The 23,708-nt window shown below is 47.6% G+C and overlaps 1 long non-coding RNA gene across 3 annotated transcripts in view; it reads left to right on the top strand.

Moving 5' to 3' along the window:
- Positions 1-23,708, top strand: part of LOC134936803 (uncharacterized) — a 298,887-nt gene that overhangs the window by 236,005 nt on the left and 39,174 nt on the right. For all 3 annotated transcript variants that reach the window (XR_010180549.1, XR_010180548.1, XR_010180550.1), the window contains exon 5: positions 22,785-22,867. This is a non-coding gene — a long non-coding RNA (uncharacterized LOC134936803). The remainder of the gene's footprint in view (positions 1-22,784; positions 22,868-23,708) is intronic.

Genomic DNA, 23,708 nt, shown 5'->3' with positions numbered 1-23,708 from the left:
CCCTCCCACCCACCCTTATGTTGTATAAACAAAACAGGACATGCACACTTTAACCAACCCATCATTTCAGTGACAGGGTCTGCCACACGACTGTGACTGATATGACGGGTTGGTTTGGACCCCCCCCAAAAAAGAAGCAATTAATCTCTCCTTGCACAAACTGGCTCTACAGAGGCAAGATGTCCACCTCATCTTCACCCTCCGATATATCACCGTGTACATCCCCCTCCTCACAGATTATCAATTCGTCCCCACTGGAATCCACCATCTCAGCTCCCTGTGTACTTTGTGGAGGCAATTGCTGCTGGTCAATGTCTCCGCGGAGGAATTGATTATAATTCATTTTAATGAACATCATCTTCTCCACATTTTCTGGATGTAACCTCGTACGCCGATTGCTGACAAGGTGAGCGGCGGCACTAAACACTCTTTCGGAGTACACACTTGTGGGAGGGCAACTTAGGTAGAATAAAGCCAGTTTGTGCAAGGGCCTCCAAATTGCCTCTTTTTCCTGCCAGTATAAGTACGGACTGTGTGACGTGCCTACTTGGATGCGGTCACTCATATAATCCTCCACCATTCTATCAATGTTGAGAGAATCATATGCAGTGACAGTAGACGACATGTCCGTAATCGTTGTCAGGTCCTTCAGTCCGGACCAGATGTCAGCATCAGCAGTCGCTCCAGACTGCCCTGCATCACCGCCAGCGGGTGGGCTCGGAATTCTGAGCCTTTTCCTCGCACCCCCAGTTGCGGGAGAATGTGAAGGAGGAGATGTTGACAGGTCGCGTTCCGCTTGACTTGACAATTTTGTCACCAGCAGGTCTTTCAACCCCAGCAGACCTGTGTCTGCCGGAAAGAGATATCCAAGGTAGGCTTTAAATCTAGGATCGAGCACGGTGGCCAAAATGTAGTGCTCTGATTTCAACAGATTGACCACCCGTGAATCCTTGTTAAGCGAATTAAGGGCTGCATCCACAAGTCCCACATGCCTAGCGGAATCGCTCCGTGTTAGCTCCTTCTTCAATGCCTCCAGCTTCTTCTGCAAAAGCCTGATGAGGGGAATGACCTGACTCAGGCTGGCAGTGTCTGAACTGACTTCACGTGTGGCAAGTTCAAAGGGCATCAGAACCTTGCACAACGTTGAAATCATTCTCCACTGCACTTGAGACAGGTGCATTCCATCTCCTATATCGTGCTCAATTGTATAGGCTTGAATGGCCTTTTGCTGCTCCTCCAACCTCTGAAGCATATAGAGGGTTGAATTCCACCTCGTTACCACTTCTTGCTTCAGATGATGGCAGGGCAGGTTCAGTAGTTTTTGGTGGTGCTCCAGTCTTCTGTACGTGGTGCCTGTACGCCGAAAGTGTCCCGCAATTTTTCTGGCCACCGACAGCATCTCTTGCACGCCCCTGTCGTTTTTTAAAAAATTCTGCACCACCAAATTCAAGGTATGTGCAAAACATGGGACGTGCTGGAATTTGCCCATATTTAATGCACACACAATATTGCTGGCGTTGTCCGATGCCACAAATCCACAGGAGAGTCCAATTGGGGTAAGCCATTCCGCGATGATCTTCCTCAGTTGCCGTAAGAGGTTTTCAGCTGTGTGCGTATTCTGGAAAGCGGTGATACAAAGCGTAGCCTGCCTAGGAAAGAGTTGGCGTTTGCGAGATGCTGCTACTGGTGCCGCCGCTGCTGTTCTTGCGGCGGGAGTCCATACATCTACCCAGTGGGCTGTCACAGTCATATAGTCCTGACCCTGCCCTGCTCCACTTGTCCACATGTCCGTGGTTAAGTGGACATTGGGTACAACTGCATTTTTTAGGACACTGGTGAGTCTTTTTCTGACGTCCGTGTACATTCTCGGTATCGCCTGCCTAGAGAAGTGGAACCTAGATGGTATTTGGTAACGGGGGCACACTGCCTCAATAAATTGTCTAGTTCCCTGTGAACTAACGGCGGATACCGGACGCACGTCTAACACCAACATAGTTGTCAAGGACTCAGTTATCCGCTTTGCAGTAGGATGACTGCTGTGATATTTCATCTTCCTCGCAAAGGACTGTTGAACAGTCAATTGCTTACTGGAAGTAGTACAAGTGGGCTTACGACTTCCCCTCTGGGATGACCATCGACTCCCAGCGGCAACAACAGCAGCGCCAGCAGCAGTAGGCGTTACACGCAAGGATGCATCGGAGGAATCCCAGGCAGGAGAGGACTCGTCAGACTTGCCAGTGACATGGCCTGCAGGACTATTGGCATTCCTGGGGAAGGAGGAAATTGACACTGAGGGAGTTGGTGGGGTGGTTTGCGTGAGCTTGGTTACAAGAGGAAGGGATTTACTGGTCAGTGGACTGCTTCCGCTGTCACCCAAAGTTTTTGAACTTGTCACTGACTTATTATGAATGCGCTGCAGGTGACGTATAAGGGAGGATGTTCCGAGGTGGTTAACGTCCTTACCCCTACTTATTACAGCTTGACAAAGGGAACACACGGCTTGACACCTGTTGTCCGCATTTCTGGTGAAATACCTCCACACCGAAGAGCTGATTTTTTTGGTATTTTCACCTGGCATGTCAACGGCCATATTCCTCCCACGGACAACAGGTGTCTCCCCGGGTGCCTGACTTAAACAAACCACCTCACCATCAGAATCCTCCTGGTCAATTTCCTCCCCAGCGCCAGCAACACCCATATCCTCCTCATCCTGGTGTACTTCAACACTGACATCTTCAATCTGACTATCAGGAACTGGACTGCGGGTGCTCCTTCCAGCACTTGCAGGGGGCATGCAAATAGTGGAAGGCGCATGCTCTTCACGTCCAGTGTTGGGAAGGTCAGGCATCGCAAACGACACAATTGGACTCTCCTTGTGGATTTGGGATTTCAAAGAACGCACAGTTCTTTGCGGTGCTTTTGCCAGCTTGAGTCTTTTCAGTTTTCTAGCGAGAGGCTGAGTGCTTCCATCCTCATGTGAAGCTGAACCACTAGCCATGAACATAGGCCAGGGCCTCAGCCGTTCCTTGCCACTCCGTGTGGTAAATGGCATATTGGCAAGTTTACGCTTCTCCTCCGACAATTTAATTTTAGGTTTTGGAGTCCTTTTTTTTCTGATATTTGGTGTTTTGGATTTGACATGCTCTGTACTATGACATTGGGCATCGGCCTTGGCAGACGACGTTGCTGGCATTTCATCGTCTCGGCCATGACTAGTGGCAGCAGCTTCAGCACGAGGTGGAAGTGGATCTTGATCTTTCCCTAATTTTGGAACCTCAACTTTTTTGTTCTCCATATTTTATAGGCAGAACTAAAAGGCACCTCAGGTAAACAATGGAGATGGATGGATTGGATACTAGTATACAATTATGGACGGACTGCCACGGTTAGGTGGTATAAAAAAACCACGGTTAGGTGGTATATATTATAATAATAATACAATTATGGATGGACGGACTGCCTGCCGACTGCCGACACAGAGGTAGCCACAGCCGTGAACTACCGCACTGTACACTGGTTGATAAAGAGATAGTAGTATACTCGTAACAACTAGTATGACACTATGACGACGGTATAAAGAATGAAAAAAAAACCACGGTTAGGTGGTATATATTATAATAATAATACAATTATGGATGGACGGACTGCCTGCCGACTGCCGACACAGAGGTAGCCACAGCCGTGAACTACCGCACTGTACACTGGTTGATAAAGAGATAGTAGTATACTCGTAACAACTAGTATGACACTATGACGACGGTATAAAGAAAGAAAAAAAAATACCACAGTTAGGTGGTATATATTATAATAATAATACAATTATGGATGGACGGACTGCCTGCCGACTGCCGACACAGAGGTAGCCACAGCCGTGAACTACCGCACTGTACACTGGTTGATAAAGAGATAGTAGTATACTCGTAACAACTAGTATGACACTATGACGACGGTATAAAGAATGAAAAAAAAACCACGGTTAGGTGGTATATATTATAATAATAATACAATTATGGATGGACGGACTGCCTGCCGACTGCCGACACAGAGGTAGCCACAGCCGTGAACTACCGCACTGTACACTGGTTGATAAAGAGATAGTAGTATACTCGTAACAACTAGTATGACACTATGACGACGGTATAAAGAATGAAAAAAAAACCACGGTTAGGTGGTATATATTATAATAATAATACAATTATGGATGGACGGACTGCCTGCCGACTGCCGACACAGAGGTAGCCACAGCCGTGAACTACCGCACTGTACACTGGTTGATAAAGAGATAGTAGTATACTCGTAACAACTAGTATGACACTATGACGACGGTATAAAGAATGAAAAAAAAACCACGGTTAGGTGGTATATATTATAATAATAATACAATTATGGATGGACGGACTGCCTGCCGACTGCCGACACAGAGGTAGCCACAGCCGTGAACTACCGCACTGTACACTGGTTGATAAAGAGATAGTAGTATACTCGTAACAACTAGTATGACACTATGACGACGGTATAAAGAAAGAAAAAAAAATACCACAGTTAGGTGGTATATATTATAATAATAATACAATTATGGATGGACGGACTGCCTGCCGACTGCCGACACAGAGGTAGCCACAGCCGTGAACTACCGCACTGTACACTGGTTGATAAAGAGATAGTAGTATACTCGTAACAACTAGTATGACACTATGACGACGGTATAAAGAATGAAAAAAAAACCACGGTTAGGTGGTATATATTATAATAATAATACAATTATGGATGGACGGACTGCCTGCCGACTGCCGACACAGAGGTAGCCACAGCCGTGAACTACCGCACTGTACACTGGTTGATAAAGAGATAGTAGTATACTCGTAACAACTAGTATGACACTATGACGACGGTATAAAGAATGAAAAAAAAACCACGGTTAGGTGGTATATATTATAATAATAATACAATTATGGATGGACGGACTGCCTGCCGACTGCCGACACAGAGGTAGCCACAGCCGTGAACTACCGCACTGTACACTGGTTGATAAAGAGATAGTAGTATACTCGTAACAACTAGTATGACACTATGACGGTATAAAGAATGAAAAAAAAACCACGGTTAGGTGGTATATATTATAATAATAATACAATTATGGATGGACGGACTGCCTGCCGACTGCCGACACAGAGGTAGCCACAGCCGTGAACTACCGCACTGTACACTGGTTGATAAAGAGATAGTAGTATACTCGTAACAACTAGTATGACACTATGACGACGGTATAAAGAAAGAAAAAAAAATACCACGGTTAGGTGGTATATATTGTAATACAATTATGGATGGACGGACTGCCTGCCGAGTTCCGACTGCCGACACAGAGGTAGCCACAGCCGTGAACTACCGCACTGTACTGTGTCTGCTGCTAATATAGACTGGTTGATAAAGAGATAGTATACAATACATACAACAATATACTACTATACTGGTGGTCAGGCACTGGTCACCACTAGTCACACTGGCAGTGGCACTCCTGCAGCAAAAGTGTGCACTGTTTAATTTTAAATTAATATAATATTATGTACTCCTGGGGGCTCCTGCTATAACAACCTGCAGTGCTCCCCAGTCTCCCCCACAATTATTATAAGCTTTGCCTTTTATACATTGATGTGCAGCACACTGGGCTGAGCTGAGTGCACACAGACTGAGTCACACTGTGTGACTGGCTGCTGCTGTGTATCGTTTTTTTTCAGGCAGAGAACGGATATAGCAGAGAACGGATATATTATATTAAAATAAATAAAAGTTAACTAACAACAACTGCACTGGTCACTGTGGTAAACTCTGTCTGACTCTGCACAATCTCTCTCTCTCTTCTAATCTAATTTCTAATGGAGAGGACGCCAGCCACGTCCTCTCCCTATCAATCTCAATGCACGTGTGAAAATGGCGGCGACGCGCGGCTCCTTATATAGAATCCGAGTCTCGCGAGAATCCGACAGCGTCATGATGACGTTCGGGCGCGCTCGGGTTAACCGAGCAAGGCGGGAGGATCCGAGTCTGCTCGGACCCGTGAAAAAAACATGAAGTTCGTGCGGGTTCGGTTTCAGAGAAACCGAACCCGCTCATCTCTAATATATATATATATAACAGCACATGTTCTTTGGGGTGGACGGTACAGGCAATGTATGCCTCCAGTTTACATAGGGGGCGAACTTACCTGGAACTGTATATTTAAATATAGAGATAAAGAAAGGGAAGATTAGTGTTATTCTATTTTTATAGTCTAGGATTGTACAGTAGGGGTCAAAAGTGGGGGCTCCTTGGTGTCTGACAGGGGTTTAACTTTTAGTATGTGTATTTTACTCTGAATAAAGATACAATATGTTTTGCACAGATTAAGTCACGTTTATATGTTGGAAACACTTTCAATATTGTTGTTTTAACAGCTAATATATGGCAGCTTGTACTGTGTTTTTTTTTTACAAAGCCATGTCTTATATGATGTTCTTCACGGCACTGTTTCACAATGATTTTTGTGTATCTATGTTTGGTTGTTAGGCTGGGTTGCTATGGACGCGCCTCCCGGCGCCGGCATGTCACTTCCTGTGAGACACTGGTGACGTCAGTCTGAAGACCGGGACGGCGCGGCCAGCGGCACCGGCCAGAGGGGATGTTCTGTAGAGGGGGTAAGTTGTATTTAAACACACTGCTTGTTACATTGCACTAATCCTGACGAAGGGGGAAACCCCGAAACGTTGATTTGCACTATTACACGGTTTGCTGTTTTACAAGACTTCGAGTGCCGCCTCGTTATTTCCTGCTGATTCTATGCAAAGGGTTTGTACCCCTGGAGGAAGGCACCTGAGCAAGTCAGTCCCATAACAGGGGCAGAGCCGAGTGCCGGAGCAGAATTTGTGTGTATATATATATATATATATATATACCGTATATACTCGAGTATAAGCCGACTTTTTCTGCACGTTTTTTTTTGCTGAAAAAGCCCCCTCGGCTTATACTCGAGTCAGTGTAAGGAGGGACATGGAGGGCACAGCGCGCGGCTCCCCTGTGTCCCTCTTGCATCTCCATCTCCGGCGGCGTGTGTGTGTGTTAAATGAAGTGCCCATTCGTGAGCTCTGATTGGCTCACGAACCGGCACTTCATTTAACACACACACGCCGCCGGAGACAGAGACGCAGGAGGGACACAGGAGAGCCGCGCGCTGTGCCCTCCGTGTCCCTCCTTCAGAAGACAGCGCTGGAGCGATGGAGGGTAAGTACCGTAACTGGCACTGTGGGGCATATCTGGCAGCATGAGGGCACATCTGGCACTGTGGGGCATATCTGGCATATCTGGCAGCATGAGGGCATATCTGGCACTGTGGGGCATATCTGGCAGCACGAGGGCATATCTGGCACTGTGGGGCATATCTGGCAGCATGAGGGCATATCTGGCACTGTGGGGCATATCTGGCACATCTGGTAGCATGAGGGCACATCTGGCACTGTGGGGCATATCTGGCATATCTGGCAGCATGAGGGCATATCTGGCACTGTGGGGCATATCTGGCACTGTGGGGCATATCCGGCAGCATGAGGGCATATCTGGCACTGTGGGGCATATCTGGCACATCTGGCACTGTGGGGCATATCTGGCACTATGATGGCTGTGTACGGCTAGAGCTGCATTTCCCACCCTAGGCTTATACTCGAGTCAATGAGTTTTCCCAGGTTTTTGTGGTAAAATTAGGTGCCTCGGCTTATATTCGGGTCGACATACTCGAGTATATACGGTATATATATATATATATATATATATATATATATATCCTATATCAGTGGTTCTCAAGTTCTCAAACTCGGTCCTCAGGACCCCACACGGTTCACGTTTTCCATGTCACCCGGCAGCTGCACTGTATATCACCAACTGTCACATTTTAAAAATCTACAGGTGACCTGGAAAACATGAACCGTGTGGGGTCCTGAGGACCAAGTTTGAGAAACTGTGTCCTATATAATAGCTCAGATCTGTGACTCTGTGCCTGGGCCTCTAACGCTGAGCGTGGCTAGGAGCTCTCATTGGGTTAGTGGCAGGTCCATCACACCCAGCCCACAGCTGATTGGTTACATCCAGTGGGAGGCTCTGTCTTATGGCTGCTGTATGTTCACAGAGCTGGATTAGCAATAGGACTGATGGAGCTCCAGCTCCAGCCCCACACCCAGAGGCGTAGCGTGGAGACATGACCGGAGCAGGGTAATGTCACGGCGCTCCCACCCACCATCACCACACACACACACACACACACACACACACACACACACACACACACACACACATACATTCACCGACATTTAGGCACAGACATACATAAACACACAAATACAGTATACACAGATATATATATATATACATAAACACACTAATATACACACACAGATATACACAGACATACACATATACACAGACATACATAAACATACACATATACTCACACATACTGTCAGGGGCGGATTGGCCCACCAGGGCACCATGACAGATTCCGATGGGCCACTCCCATATCCCCCTCAGCCAGGCCGATTCACACTCTAGAATGGACTTCCGGGTGCTGTTAGCTGTGAAAAGTGATGAAGCTGTTCTACTAAAGGGGGACCTGTAGAAAGTTAACCGGCCAAGCAGCATCCCCTCTCTGGCCCTGGCCAAAGGTCTCTTCAATGAGCCGGCCCGGGAGCAGCAGCATAGCGATGGTTGGAGCCGGGTTCATTATACCCGCCGCCACCCTCTCACTGAATTGGCCAGAGCGGCAGCTGAGCACTGAAGGGGAACCAGCAGAGAGGTTATTTTTAATTACATTATTTGCATTATTGTGATGGTGTAAGGGTTAGGTCGTCCCCGGTCACAGTGTATGGTTTGGGGACTGGACAGGAGCAGGATGTACCTTGTTCTCAGGATGCCAACTGATCAGGCAGCACTCACAGCCAGCCCTGGGACAATCTCTTGCAAAGTCCTTCAGCCCTAAAGCTGCCCAATGTCTGTCCATGATGATGGGCCTATTTATGTAATGTGGTGGCTACGTATGTAGGTGGTCATTCCGAGTTGTTCGCGTGCTAGCTGCTTTTAGCAGCATTGCAAACGCTAGGCCGCCGCCCTCTGGGAGTGTATCTTAACTTAGCAGAATAGCGAACAAAAGATTAGCAGAACTGCTAATAAATAATTCCTTGCAGTTTCTGAGTAGCTCCAGACCTACTCCTAGATTGCGATCAGCTCAGTCCGTTTAGTTCCTGGTTTAACGTCACAAACACGCCCTGCGTTCGGCCAGCCACTCCTGCGTTTTTACCTGGCACGCCTGCGTTTTTTAGCACACTCCCGGAAAACGCCAAGTTTCCGTCCAGAAACACCCACTTCCTGTCAATCACACTACGATCACTAGAGCGTTGAAAAAACGTCGCTCGAGCATTTGCAAATCTCCAAAGTTTTGTGTTAAATTACTTAGTGCATGCGCGCTGCGTACCATGCGCATGCACATTTTCCACCTAATCGCTGCGTTGCGAAAAACGGCAACGAGCGAACAACTCGGAATGACCACCGTAATGCGGTAGCTACGTATGTAATGAAGTGGTTATGTATGTAGGCCCTCATTCCGAGTTGTACGCTCGGTAATTTTCTTCGCATCGCAGCGATTTTCCGCTAATTGCGCATGCGCAATGTTCGCACTGCGACTGCGCCAAGTAAATTTGCTATGCAGTTAGGAATTTTACTCACGGCATTACGAGGTTTTTTCTTCGTTCTGGTGATCGTAATGTGATTGACAGGAAGTGGGTGTTTCTGGGCGGAAACTGGCCGTTTTATGGGAGTGTGTGAAAAAACGCTACCGTTTCTGGGAAAAACGCGGGAGTGTCTGAAGAAACGGGGGAGTGTCTGGGCGAACGCTGGGTGTGTTTGTGACGTCAAACCAGGAACGAAACTGACTGAACTGATCGCAGATGCCGAGTAAGTGTGGAGCTACTCAGAAACTGCTAAGAAGTGTCTATTCGCAATTCTGCTAATCTTTCGTTCGCAATTTTACTATGCTAAGATTCACTCCCAGTAGGCGGCGGCTTAGCGTGTGCAATGCTGCTAAAAGCAGCTTGCGAGCGAACAACTCGGAATGACCACCGTAATGTGGTGCTATTTGTATAACGAGGTGCTATACGTGTAGTGCGGTGCTATACCTGTAATGTGGTGCCATTCGTGTTATGTGGTGCTATTTGTGTAATGCGGTGCTATAAACATGTAATGCAGACATGGAGTGCTATAGACATGTAATGTAGAGATGAGCGGGTTCGGTTTCTTTGAATCCGAACCCGCACGAACTTCACTTTTTTTTCCACGGGTCCGAGCGACTCGGATCTTCCCGCCTTGCTCGGTTAACCCGAGCGCGCCCGAACGTCATCATGACGCTGTCGGATTCTCGCGAGGCTCGGATTCTATCGCGAGACTCGGATTCTATATAAGGAGCCGCGCGTCGCCGCCATTTTCACTCGTGCATTGAGATTGATAGGGAGAGGACGTGTCTGGCGTCCTCTCCATTAGAATAGAGAGAGATAGATTAGATAGAGAGAGATTGTGCAGAGTCGCAGACAGAGTTAGTTTACCACAGTCAGTGACCAGTGCAGTTGCTAGTTAACTTTTATTTAATATAATATATCCGTTCACTTCTCTCTGCTATATCCGTTCTCTGCCTGAAAAAAAAAACGATACACAGCACAGTCAGTCACACAGTGTGACTCAGTCTGTGTGCACTCAGCTCAGCCCAGTGTGCTGCACAGTCATCAATGTATAAATTAAAAGCTTATAATTAATTGTGGGGGAGACTGGGGAGCACTGCAGGTTGTTAGCAGGAGCCAGGAGTACAATTATATTAATTAACAGTGCACACTTTTGCTGCAGGAGTGGTGACCAGTGCCTGACCACCAGTATAGTATTGTTGTATACTACTAATATCTCTTTAAATATCAACCAGTCTATATTAGCAGCAGACACAGTACAGTGCGGTAGTTCACGGCTGTGGCTACCTCTGTGTCGGCACACGGCAGGCAGTCCGTCCGACCAGAATTGTATTATTTATTATTATATACCTACCACCTAACCGTGGTTTTTTTTTCATTCTTTATACCGTCATAGTGTCATCCTAATTGTTACGAGTATACTACTATCTCTTTATCAACCAGTGTACAGTGCGGTAGTTCACGGCTGTGGCTACCTCTGTGTCGGCACACGGCAGGCAGTCCGTCCGACCAGAATTGTATTATTTATTATTATATACCTACCACCTAACCGTGGTTTTTTTTTCATTCTTTATACCGTCATAGTGTCATCCTAATTGTTACGAGTATACTACTATCTCTTTATCAACCAGTGTACAGTGCGGTAGTTCACGGCTGTGGCTACCTCTGTGTCGGCACACGGCAGGCAGTCCGTCCGACCAGAATTGTATTATTTATTATTATATACCTACCACCTAACCGTGGTTTTTTTTTCATTCTTTATACCGTCATAGTGTCATCCTAATTGTTACGAGTATACTACTATCTCTTTATCAACCAGTGTACAGTGCGGTAGTTCACGGCTGTGGCTACCTCTGTGTCGGCACACGGCAGGCAGTCCGTCCGACCAGAATTGTATTATTTATTATTATATACCTACCACCTAACCGTGGTTTTTTTTTCATTCTTTATACCGTCATAGTGTCATCCTAATTGTTACGAGTATACTACTATCTCTTTATCAACCAGTGTACAGTGCGGTAGTTCACGGCTGTGGCTACCTCTGTGTCGGCACACGGCAGGCAGTCCGTCCGACCAGAATTGTATTATTTATTATTATATACCTACCACCTAACCGTGGTTTTTTTTTCATTCTTTATACCGTCATAGTGTCATCCTAATTGTTACGAGTATACTACTATCTCTTTATCAACCAGTGTACAGTGCGGTAGTTCACGGCTGTGGCTACCTCTGTGTCGGCAGTCGGCAGGCAGTCCGTCCATCCATAATTGTATTATTATTATAATATATACCACCTAACCGTGGTTTTTTTTTCATTCTTTATACCGTCGTCATAGTGTCATACTAGTTGTTACGAGTATACTACTATCTCTTTATCAACCAGTGTACAGTGCGGTAGTTCACGGCTGTGGCTACCTCTGTGTCGGCAGTCGGCAGGCAGTCCGTCCATCCATAATTGTATTATTATTATAATATATACCACCTAACCGTGGTTTTTTTTGCATTCTTTATACCGTCGTCATAGTGTCATACTAGTTGTTACGAGTATACTACTATCTCTTTATCAACCAGTGTACAGTGCGGTAGTTCACGGCTGTGGCTACCTCTGTGTCGGCAGTCGGCAGGCAGTCCGTCCATCCATAATTGTATTATTATTATAATATATACCACCTAACCGTGGTTTTTTTTTCATTCTTTATACCGTCGTCATAGTGTCATACTAGTTGTTACGAGTATACTACTATCTCTTTATCAACCAGTGTACAGTGCGGTAGTTCACGGCTGTGGCTACCTCTGTGTCGGCAGTCGGCAGGCAGTCCGTCCATCCATAATTGTATTATTATTATAATATATACCACCTAACCGTGGTTTTTTTATACCACCTAACCGTGGCAGTCCGTCCATAATTGTATACTAGTATCCAATCCATCCATCTCCATTGTTTACCTGAGGTGCCTTTTAGTTCTGCCTATAAAATATGGAGAACAAAAAAGTTGAGGTTCCAAAATTAGGGAAAGATCAAGATCCACTTCCACCTCGTGCTGAAGCTGCTGCCACTAGTCATGGCCGAGACGATGAAATGCCAGCAACGTCGTCTGCCAAGGCCGATGCCCAATGTCATAGTACAGAGCATGTCAAATCCAAAACACCAAATATCAGAAAAAAAAGGACTCCAAAACCTAAAATAAAATTGTCGGAGGAGAAGCGTAAACTTGCCAATATGCCATTTACCACACGGAGTGGCAAGGAACGGCTGAGGCCCTGGCCTATGTTCATGGCTAGTGGTTCAGCTTCACATGAGGATGGAAGCACTCAGCCTCTCGCTAGAAAACTGAAAAGACTCAAGCTGGCAAAAGCACCGCAAAGAACTGTGCGTTCTTTGAAATCCCAAATCCACAAGGAGAGTCCAATTGTGTCGTTTGCGATGCCTGACCTTCCCAACACTGGACGTGAAGAGCATGCGCCTTCCACTATTTGCATGCCCCCTGCAAGTGCTGGAAGGAGCACCCGCAGTCCAGTTCCTGATAGTCAGATTGAAGATGTCAGTGTTGAAGTACACCAGGATGAGGAGGATATGGGTGTTGCTGGCGCTGGGGAGGAAATTGACCAGGAGGATTCTGATGGTGAGGTGGTTTGTTTAAGTCAGGCACCCGGGGAGACACCTGTTGTCCGTGGGAGGAATATGGCCGTTGACATGCCAGGTGAAAATACCAAAAAAATCAGCTCTTCGGTGTGGAGGTATTTCACCAGAAATGCGGACAACAGGTGTCAAGCCGTGTGTTCCCTTTGTCAAGCTGTAATAAGTAGGGGTACGGACGTTAACCACCTCGGAACATCCTCCCTTATACGTCACCTGCAGCGCATTCATAATAAGTCAGTGACAAGTTCAAAAACTTTGGGTGACAGCGGAAGCAGTCCACTGACCAGTAAATCCCTTCCTCTTGTAACCAAGCTCACGCAAACCACCCCACCAACTCCCTCAGTGTCAATTTCCTCCTTCCCCAGGAATGCCAATAGTCCTGCAGGCCATGTCACTGGCAAGTCTGACGAGTCCTCTCCTGCCTGGGATTCCTCCGATGCATCCTTGCGTGTAACGCCTACTGCTGCTGGCGCTGCTGTTGTTGCCGCTGGGAGTCGATGGTCATCCCAGAGGGGAAGTCGTAAGCCCACTTGTACTACTTCCAGTAAGCAATTGACTGTTCAACAGTCCTTTGCGAGGAAGATGAAATATCACAGCAGTCATCCTACTGCAAAGCGGATAACTGAGTCCTTGACAACTATGTTGGTGTTAGACGTGCGTCCGGTATCCGCCGTTAGTTCACAGGGAACTAGACAATTTATTGAGGCAGTGTGCCCCCGTTACCAAATACCATCTAGGTTCCACTTCTCTAGGCAGGCGATACCGAGAATGTACACGGACGTCAGAAAAAGACTCACCAGTCTCCTAAAAAATGCAGTTGTACCCAATGTCCACTTAACCACGGACATGTGGACAAGTGGAGCAGGGCAGGGTCAGGACTATATGACTGTGACAGCCCACTGGGTAGATGTATGGACTCCCGCCGCAAGAACAGCAGCGGCGGCACCAGTAGCAGCATCTCGCAAACGCCAACTCTTTCCTAGGCAGGCTACGCTTTGTATCACCGCTTTCCAGAATACGCACACAGCTGAAAACCTCTTACGGCAACTGAGGAAGATCATCGCGGAATGGCTTACCCCAATTGGACTCTCCTGTGGATTTGTGGCATCGGACAACGCCAGCAATATTGTGTGTGCATTAAATATGGGCAAATTCCAGCACGTCCCATGTTTTGCACATACCTTGAATTTGGTGGTGCAGAATTTTTTAAAAAACGACAGGGGCGTGCAAGAGATGCTGTCGGTGGCCAGAAAAATTGCGGGACACTTTCGGCGTACAGGCACCACGTACAGAAGACTGGAGCACCACCAAAAACTACTGAACCTGCCCTGCCATCATCTGAAGCAAGAAGTGGTAACGAGGTGGAATTCAACCCTCTATATGCTTCAGAGGTTGGAGGAGCAGCAAAAGGCCATTCAAGCCTATACAATTGAGCACGATATAGGAGATGGAATGCACCTGTCTCAAGTGCAGTGGAGAATGATTTCAACGTTGTGCAAGGTTCTGATGCCCTTTGAACTTGCCACACGTGAAGTCAGTTCAGACACTGCCAGCCTGAGTCAGGTCATTCCCCTCATCAGGCTTTTGCAGAAGAAGCTGGAGGCATTGAAGAAGGAGCTAACACGGAGCGATTCCGCTAGGCATGTGGGACTTGTGGATGCAGCCCTTAATTCGCTTAACAAGGATTCACGGGTGGTCAATCTGTTGAAATCAGAGCACTACATTTTGGCCACCGTGCTCGATCCTAGATTTAAAGCCTACCTTGGATCTCTCTTTCCGGCAGACACAGGTCTGCTGGGGTTGAAAGACCTGCTGGTGACAAAATTGTCAAGTCAAGCGGAACGCGACCTGTCAACATCTCCTCCTTCACATTCTCCCGCAACTGGGGGTGCGAGGAAAAGGCTCAGAATTCCGAGCCCACCCGCTGGCGGTGATGCAGGGCAGTCTGGAGCGACTGCTGATGCTGACATCTGGTCCGGACTGAAGGACCTGACAACGATTACGGACATGTCGTCTACTGTCACTGCATATGATTCTCTCAACATTGATAGAATGGTGGAGGATTATATGAGTGACCGCATCCAAGTAGGCACGTCACACAGTCCGTACTTATACTGGCAGGAAAAAGAGGCAATTTGGAGGCCCTTGCACAAACTGGCTTTATTCTACCTAAGTTGCCCTCCCACAAGTGTGTACTCCGAAAGAGTGTTTAGTGCCGCCGCTCACCTTGTCAGCAATCGGCGTACGAGGTTACATCCAGAAAATGTGGAGAAGATGATGTTCATTAAAATGAATTATAATCAATTCCTCCGCGGAGACATTGACCAGCAGCAATTGCCTCCACAAAGTACACAGGGAGCTGAGATGGTGGATTCCAGTGGGGACGAATTGATAATCTGTGAGGAGGGGGATGTACACGGTGATATATCGGAGGGTGAAGATGAGGTGGACATCTTGCCTCTGTAGAGCCAGTTTGTGCAAGGAGAGATTAATTGCTTCTTTTTTGGGGGGGGTCCAAACCAACCCGTCATATCAGTCACAGTCGTGTGGCAGACCCTGTCACTGAAATGATGGGTTGGTTAAAGTGTGCATGTCCTGTTTTGTTTATACAACATAAGGGTGGGTGGGAGGGCCCAAGGATAATTCCATCTTGCACCTCTTTTTTCTTTTCTTTTTCTTTGCATCATGTGCTGATTGGGGAGGGTTTTTTGGAAGGGACATCCTGCGTGACACTGCAGTGCCACTCCTAGATGGGCCCGGTGTTTGTGTCGGCCACTAGGGTCGCTAATCTTACTCACACAGCTACCTCATTGCGCCTCTTTTTTTCTTTGCGTCATGTGCTGTTTGGGGAGGGTTTTTTGGAAGGGACATCCTGCGTGACACTGCAGTGCCACTCCTAGATGTGCCCGGTGTTTGTGTCGGCCACTAGGGTCGCTAATCTTACTCACACAGTCAGCTACCTCATTGCGCCTCTTTTTTTCTTTGCGTCATGTGCTGTTTGGGGAGGGTTTTTTGGAAGGGCCATCCTGCGTGACACTGCAGTGCCACTCCTAGATGGGCCCGGTGTTTGTGTCGGCCACTAGGGTCGCTTATCTTACTCACACAGCGACCTCGGTGCAAATTTTAGGACTAAAAATAATATTGTGAGGTGTGATGTGTTCAGAATAGGCTGAAAATGAGTGTAAATTATGTTTTTTGAGGTTAATAATACTTTGGGATCAAAACTACCCCCAAATTCTATGATTTAAGCTGTTTTTTAGGGTTTTTTTAAAAAAACACCCGAATCCAAAACACACCCGAATCCGACAAAAAAAATTCGGTGAGGTTTTGCCAAAACGCGGTCGAACCCAAAACACGGCCGCGGAACCGAACCCAAAACCAAAACACAAAACCCGAAAAATTTCCGGCGCTCATCTCTAATGTAATGTGTATAGACATGTAATGCAGTGCAATGCGTGTGATGTGGTGCTATTCCTGTAATAGTGTGGTGGCTATGTATGTAATGTGGTATCTATGTATGTAATCAGGGGCTGATCGGCCACAGGGACAGATTCCACTGTGCTGTCCCCCTGTGTCTGTGTGTGCTCCCTCCCTGTACTGTGCTGTATATAGTGTGTGTTCCCCCTCCCTGTACTGTGCTGTATGTAGTGTGTGCTCCCTCCCTGTACTGTGCTGTATGTATTGTGTGCTCCCCCTCCCTGTACTGTGCTGTATGTAGTGTGTGCTCCCTCCCTGTACTGTGCTGTATGTAATGTGTGTGCTCCCTCCCTGTACTGTGCTGTATGTAGTGTGTGCTCCCTCTCCCTGTACTGTATGTAGTATGTGCTCCCTCCCTGTACTCTGCTGTATGTAGTGGGTGCTCCCTCCCTGTGATGTGCTGTATGTAGTGTGTGCTCCCCCTCCCTGTACTTTTCTGTATGTAGTGTGTGCTCCCTCCCTGTACTGTGCTGTATGTAGTGTGTGCTCCTTCCCTGTACTGTGCTGTATGTAATGTGTGCTCCCCCTCCCTGTACTGTACTGAACTGTATGTAGTGTCTGCTCCCACCCTGTACATGTGCTGTATGTAGTGTGTGCTCTCTCCCTGTACTGTGCTGTATGTAGTGTGTGCTCCCTCCCTGTACTGTGCTGTATGTAATGTGTGCTCCCTCCCTGTACTGTGCTGTATGTAATTTGTGCTCCCTCCCTGTACTGTGCTGTATGTAGTGTGTGCTCTCCCTCCCTGTACTGTGCTGTATGTAGTGTGTGGTCTCCCTCCCTGTACTGTGCTGTATGTAGTGTGTGCTCCCTCCCTGTACTGTGCTGTATATAGTGTGTGTTCCCCCTCCCTGTACTGTGCTGTATGTAGTATGTGCTCCCTCCCTGTACTGTGCTGTATGTATTGTGTGCTCCCCCTCCCTGTACTGTGCTGTATGTAGTGTGTGCTCCCTCCCTGTACTGTGCTGTATGTAATGTGTGTGCTCCCTCCCTGTACTGTGCTGTATGTAGTGTGTGCTCCCTCTCCCTGTACTGTATGTAGTATGTGCTCCCTCCCTGTACTCTGCTGTATGTAGTGGGTGCTCCTTCCCTGTACTGTGCTATATGTAGTGTGTGCTCCCCCTCCCTGTACTGTGCTGTATGTAATGTGTGCTCCCCCTTACTGTACTGTATGTAGTGTGTGCTCCCTCCCTGTTCTGTGCTGAATGTAGTGTGTGCTCCCTCCCTGTACTGTGCTGTATGTAGTGTGTGCTCCCCCTCCCTGTACTGTGCTGTATGTAGTGTGTGTGCTCCCTCCCTGTACTCTGCTGTATGTAGTCGGTGCTCCCTCCCTGTACTGTATGTAGTGTGTGCTCCCTCCCTGTACTGTGCTGTATGTAGTGTGTGCTCCCTCTCCCTGTACTGTATGTAGTATGTGCTCCCTCCCTGTACTCTGCTGTATGTAGTGGGTGCTCCCTCCCTGTGATGTGCTGTATGTAGTGTGTGCTCCCCCTCCCTGTACTTTTCTGTATGTAGTGTGTGCTCCTTCCCTGTACTGTGCTGTATGTAATGTGTGCTCCCCCTCCCTGTACTGTACTGAACTGTATGTAGTGTCTGCTCCCACCCTGTACATGTGCTGTATGTAGTGTGTGCTCTCTCCCTGTACTGTGCTGTATGTAGTGTGTGCTCCCTCCCTGTACTGTGCTGTATGTAATGTGTGCTCCCTCCCTGTACTGTGCTGTATGTAATTTGTGCTCCCTCCCTGTACTGTGCTGTATGTAGTGTGTGCTCTCCCTCCCTGTACCGTGCTTTATGTAGTGTGTGCTCTCCCTCCCTGTACTGTGCTGTATTTAGTGTGTGCTCCCTCCCTGTACTGTGCTGTATGTAGTGTGTGCTCCCTCCCTGTACTGTGCTGTATGTAGTGTGTGCTCCCTCCCTGTACTGTGCTGTATGTAGTGTGTGCTCCCCCTCCCCTGTACTGTGCTGTATGTAGTGTGTGCTCCCCCTCCCCTTTACTGTGCTGTATGTAGTGTGTGCTCCCCCTCACTGTGCTGTATGTAGTGTGTGCTCCCCCTCCCTGTACTGTGCTGTATGTATTGTGTGCTCCCTCCCTGTACTGTATGTAGCGTGTGCTCCCTCTCTGTACTGTGCTATATGTAGTGTGTGCTCCCCCTCCCTGTACTGTGCTGTATGTAGTGTGTGCTCCCCCTCCCTGTACTGTGCTGTATGTAGTGTGTGCTCCCCCTCCCTGTACTGTGCTGTATGTAGTGTGTGCTCCCTCCCTGTACTGTATGTAGCGTGTGCTCCCTCTCTGTACTGTGCTATATGTAGTGTGTGCTCCCCCTCCCTGTACTGTGCTGTATGTAGTGTGTGCTCCCCCTCCCTGTACTGTGCTGTGTGTGCTCCCCCTCCCTGTACTGTGCTGTATGTAGTGTGTACTTTCCCTCCCTGTACTGTGCTGTATGTAGTGTGTGCTCTCCCTCCCTGTACTGTGCTGTATGTAGTGTGTGCTCCCCATCCCTGTACTGTGCTGTATGTAGTGTGTGCTCCCTCCCTGTACTGTGCTGTATGTAATGTGTGCTCCCCCTCCCTGTACTGTGCTGTATGTAGTGTGTGCTCCCTCCCTGTACTGTGCTGTATGTAATGTGTGTGCTCCCTTCCTGTACTGCGCTGTATGTAGTGTGTGCTCCCTCTCCCTGTACTGTATGTAGTATGTGCTCCCTCCCTGTACTTTGCTGTATGTAGTGTGTGCTCCCTCCCTGTACTCTGCTGTATGTAGTGGGTGCTCCTTCCCTGTACTGTGCTGTATGTAGTGTGTGCTCCCCCTCCCTGTACTGTGCTGTATGTAGTGTGTGCGGATAGAGTGGGTGATATCGCGGAGGGTAATGTCTGGATGCTGAATCAATGTAAAAGGTGACAGTGCTGTGCAGTGCAGTGGGTGTGCAGTCGGGGCCGGTGGTAGGGTGTTCGGCGCCCCCTGCAAACTATAAATTTGCACCCTTGCATACTTTACAAAGGCACAGCGCACATATTCCCCCTGTAGTAGAGACAATTACACATGTAACGCCCACTGTACCACAGACACTTACACATATAACGCCCCCTGAACCAGTGACGCTTACACATGTAATGCCCCCTGTACCAGTGATGCTTACACAAGTAACACCCCCTGTAGCAGTGACGTTTACACACGTAACGCCTCCTGTACCAGTGACGCTTACACACGTAACGCCCCCTGTGTCAGTGACGCTTACACAAGTAACACCCCCTGTAGCAGTGACGTTTACACACGTAACGCCCCCCTGTACCAGTGACGCTTACACACGTAATGCCCCCTGTACCAGTGACGCTTACACACGTAACGCCCCCTGTAGCAGTGACTCTTACATACGTAACGCCCCCTGTACCAGTGACGCTTACACATGTAACACCCCCTGTAGCAGTGACGTTTACACACGTAACGCCCCCCTGTACCAGTGACGCTTACACACGTAATGCCCCCTGTACCAGTGACGCTTACACACGTAACTCCCCCTGTAGCAGTGACGCTTACATACGTAACGCCCCCTGTACCAGTGACGCTTACACATGTAACGCCCCCCTGTACCAGTGACGCTTACACACGTAACGCCCCCTGTAGCAGTGATGCTTACATACGTAACGCCCCCTGTACCAGTGACGCTTACACATGTAACGCCCCCTGTAGTAGTAACGCTTACACACGTAATGCCCCCTGTAGCAGTGACGCCTACACACGCTACGCCCTCTGTACCAGTGCTGCATAGACACGTAACACCCTCTGTACCAGTGACGCTTAGACACGTAACATCCCTGTATCTGTGCCGCTTAGACACGTAACAGCCCCTGTACCAGTGACATTGACACACGTAATGCCCCCCTGTACCAGTGATGCTTACACAAGTAACGCCCCCTGTACCAGTGCCGCTTACACACGTAACGCCTTCTGTAGCAGTGATGCTTACACACGTAACGCCCCCTGTACCAGTGATGCTTACACACGTAACGCCCCCTGTACCAGTGTCGCTTACACACTTTATGCCGCAGTCACACATACACACACATACACACACAACAGACACACACATATATATATATATATATATATAAATACAAACACACACACATACATACTGTACATACATTACACACATGCACAGTCACACATATATATATACAGTATACACAAACACTGTATATACATGTAATACCTAGATTTTGTTCAATTGAACCGTGTGAATCGGTGCGTTTACCGATAATGACAAGATTACCTTCACTCGGGGTCGACCTCTGGATGAATCCTTGGACTTCTTCCACTGACGACAATAGATGAATTCTACAAAATAATCGTTCCCGTAGTTGCCGTAACCAAGTAATGAATTTATTAAAACAACTGTAGGGTAATGTTATCAAGTCTATCAACCAATTACTCCAGTCTGAGCTTATTAACATTTATTACACTGTTCCAGAATATCTCGTCCCTTTCCTTCGGACGTAAGTATCTATATTAGAATAGGGAGAACGTATTTGCTTATCAACCAACCTTAATTGTACATACGACATACAGTTTCTTTTAATTATAAACAGTCTTACTTGACTCATAAAGCTATTGCATATAGAGCAACAATATTTATAACAGAAGCATTCACGGGACATATCCCGGAACATATAACTATCAGAACTCCGCTCCTCGGGAAAGAGATGTACCTTAAAGTCAAAGCTAGCGTTCTATTCTTGCTAAAAAGTAATGAATTATAATTAAATTGTAGTCTATAAGTTTGGTTCCTGTAGGAGTTCTGTATACTATTCGGGAGAAGTAGTATCTGCATTATTTAAACTCTTGAATGGTGCAAACCCGGGTTTGTTAGTGCAATGCTGATTCCTGTCCTGGGCTATCTTCTGCAAGTCTGGGGAACAAACTAACATAGCTATTTACTGGTTCCAAGTAATGGGGGTCATTCCGAGTTGTTCGCTCTGTATTTTTTTCTCGCAACGGAGCGATTAGTCGCTAATGCGCATGCGCAATGCCCGCAGTGCGACTGCGCCAAGTAAATTTGCTATGGAGTTAGGTATTTTACTCACAGCATTACAAGGTTTTTTCTTCGTTCTGGTGATCGTAATGTGATTGACAGGAAGTGGGTGTTTCTGGGCGGAAACTGGCCGTTTTATGGGTGTGTGCGAAAAAACGCTACCGTTTCTGGGAAAAACGCGGGAGTGGCTGGAGAAACGGAAGAGTGTCTGGGCGAACGCTGGGTGTGTTTGTGACGTCAAACCAGGAACGACAAGCACTGAACTGATCGCATAAGGCCGAATAAGTGTGGAGCTACTCAGAAACTGCTAAGAAGTGTCTATTCGCAATTTTGCTAATCTTTCGGTCGCAATTTTGATAAGCTAAGATTCACTCCCAGTAGGCGGCGGCTTAGCGTGTGCAAAGCTGCTAAAAGCAGCTTGCGAGCGAACAACTCGGAATGAGGGCCAATGTCCTCAGTGTTGCAAGGTTAGGTGATTATGAAGTGAGTATCCCTTAGACACTGGTGAATCCTCTCGGTGTCTTACTATCGCAGCGTGAGACAACCGTCTCAAGGCTCCGTCAGCTGGAATTACAGCTCAAATTTTCCACAATAAATATTATTATCCTGATGCAGGGCGCCTGTATTTAAGCTAATTAGGGCATCTTCACGATGCTCGGCCAATTCACAAATATTCTCTGCGGCGGAGTTAAGAGAGAGTGGTTTACACCTCAATATCTGCGGAAGGATGAACATAAGTCTATAACCTCATAGCAGTTTCTTTACTTATTTATCTGTCATGGGAGGTTTAGATATATTTAAAGTCTATTCCGTAAAATGCAGACAGCCTTGGAAATGCTACAGTTACTGCTGGAAATTGACTTTGTTTCTATCACTAAACCAAATGTCTCTCCTTAGGTGGTAGGAGTGACGCACCTCCCTGTCCGATATCTGTGTAGTGTACTGCGATGCTGAACTAAGAGAAGCTCTACTCGTACCTGGTAAGTTGCTGTCAACGCAGGGGTTTAGTCTCAGTTTCAGTGTTAAGATCCCTGCAGTAGCCACCTTATTCCCCGAACTGGGTGTCCATCAATGGCAGCTGGTCCCTCACCATTGCCTTATTTAGCAATAGGGGCGGCTCTCTCCTAACAGGTCACATCCAGGGGCGGGCTGTCACAGCGTCTGCTGATTACCGTCAGTCCTGTGGAGAATTCTGCTCCGTCCTCTCTGTCAGTTTTCACGGTATGTATATGCCGGGGCCGGTAGCCGGGGAAAACAAAGCCGCTTCTCTTTCTCTCCACCGCGTCCTCACTGTCTGTCCTGGGCTCTCCCTCTCCCGCCTACTGCGCAGCACTTCTCTCTCTCCAGCCGTGTCCACCGGCCCCTCCAACCGTCCCTCCGCGAGCGATCTCGCGCTGCGGTGCATTCTGTCCTCCTCGAGGGCGGCTGGCTAGCGCTGCTTGTTCTCCTTATGGCATCCATGCTGCGGGCTTGGGGTGCTGGGCACAGCCTAGGCTGTAGTATAATCTAACTTCCCCCATGAGGAGACATGTTAAATGGAGTACAACACTTCTTATAAAAGTCACCAATTTTCTTATACCTTACCCACTTAGTTATTCCTCAGTATCAATTGAATATATCAATTATAATGTGTTTCATATTCTGTAACAATATTATAGGGTGTTACAACAATATTATAGGGTGTTACATACACACACACTCACTCTCTTTCCAGACACTTACCTAATGAAGTCTGACTGGCCGAAGCTGTAGCAGCTCATCCTCCTGCTGCAGCATGGTTCCATCTAGCTCCGCCCCTTATTCACATCCCGCCCGGCCACT

This window comes from Pseudophryne corroboree, chromosome 6 (genome assembly GCF_028390025.1).
Source record: "Pseudophryne corroboree isolate aPseCor3 chromosome 6, aPseCor3.hap2, whole genome shotgun sequence".
NCBI classification, from domain to species: domain Eukaryota; kingdom Metazoa; phylum Chordata; class Amphibia; order Anura; family Myobatrachidae; genus Pseudophryne; species Pseudophryne corroboree.
This window is presented reverse-complemented; position numbering and strand designations above follow the sequence as displayed.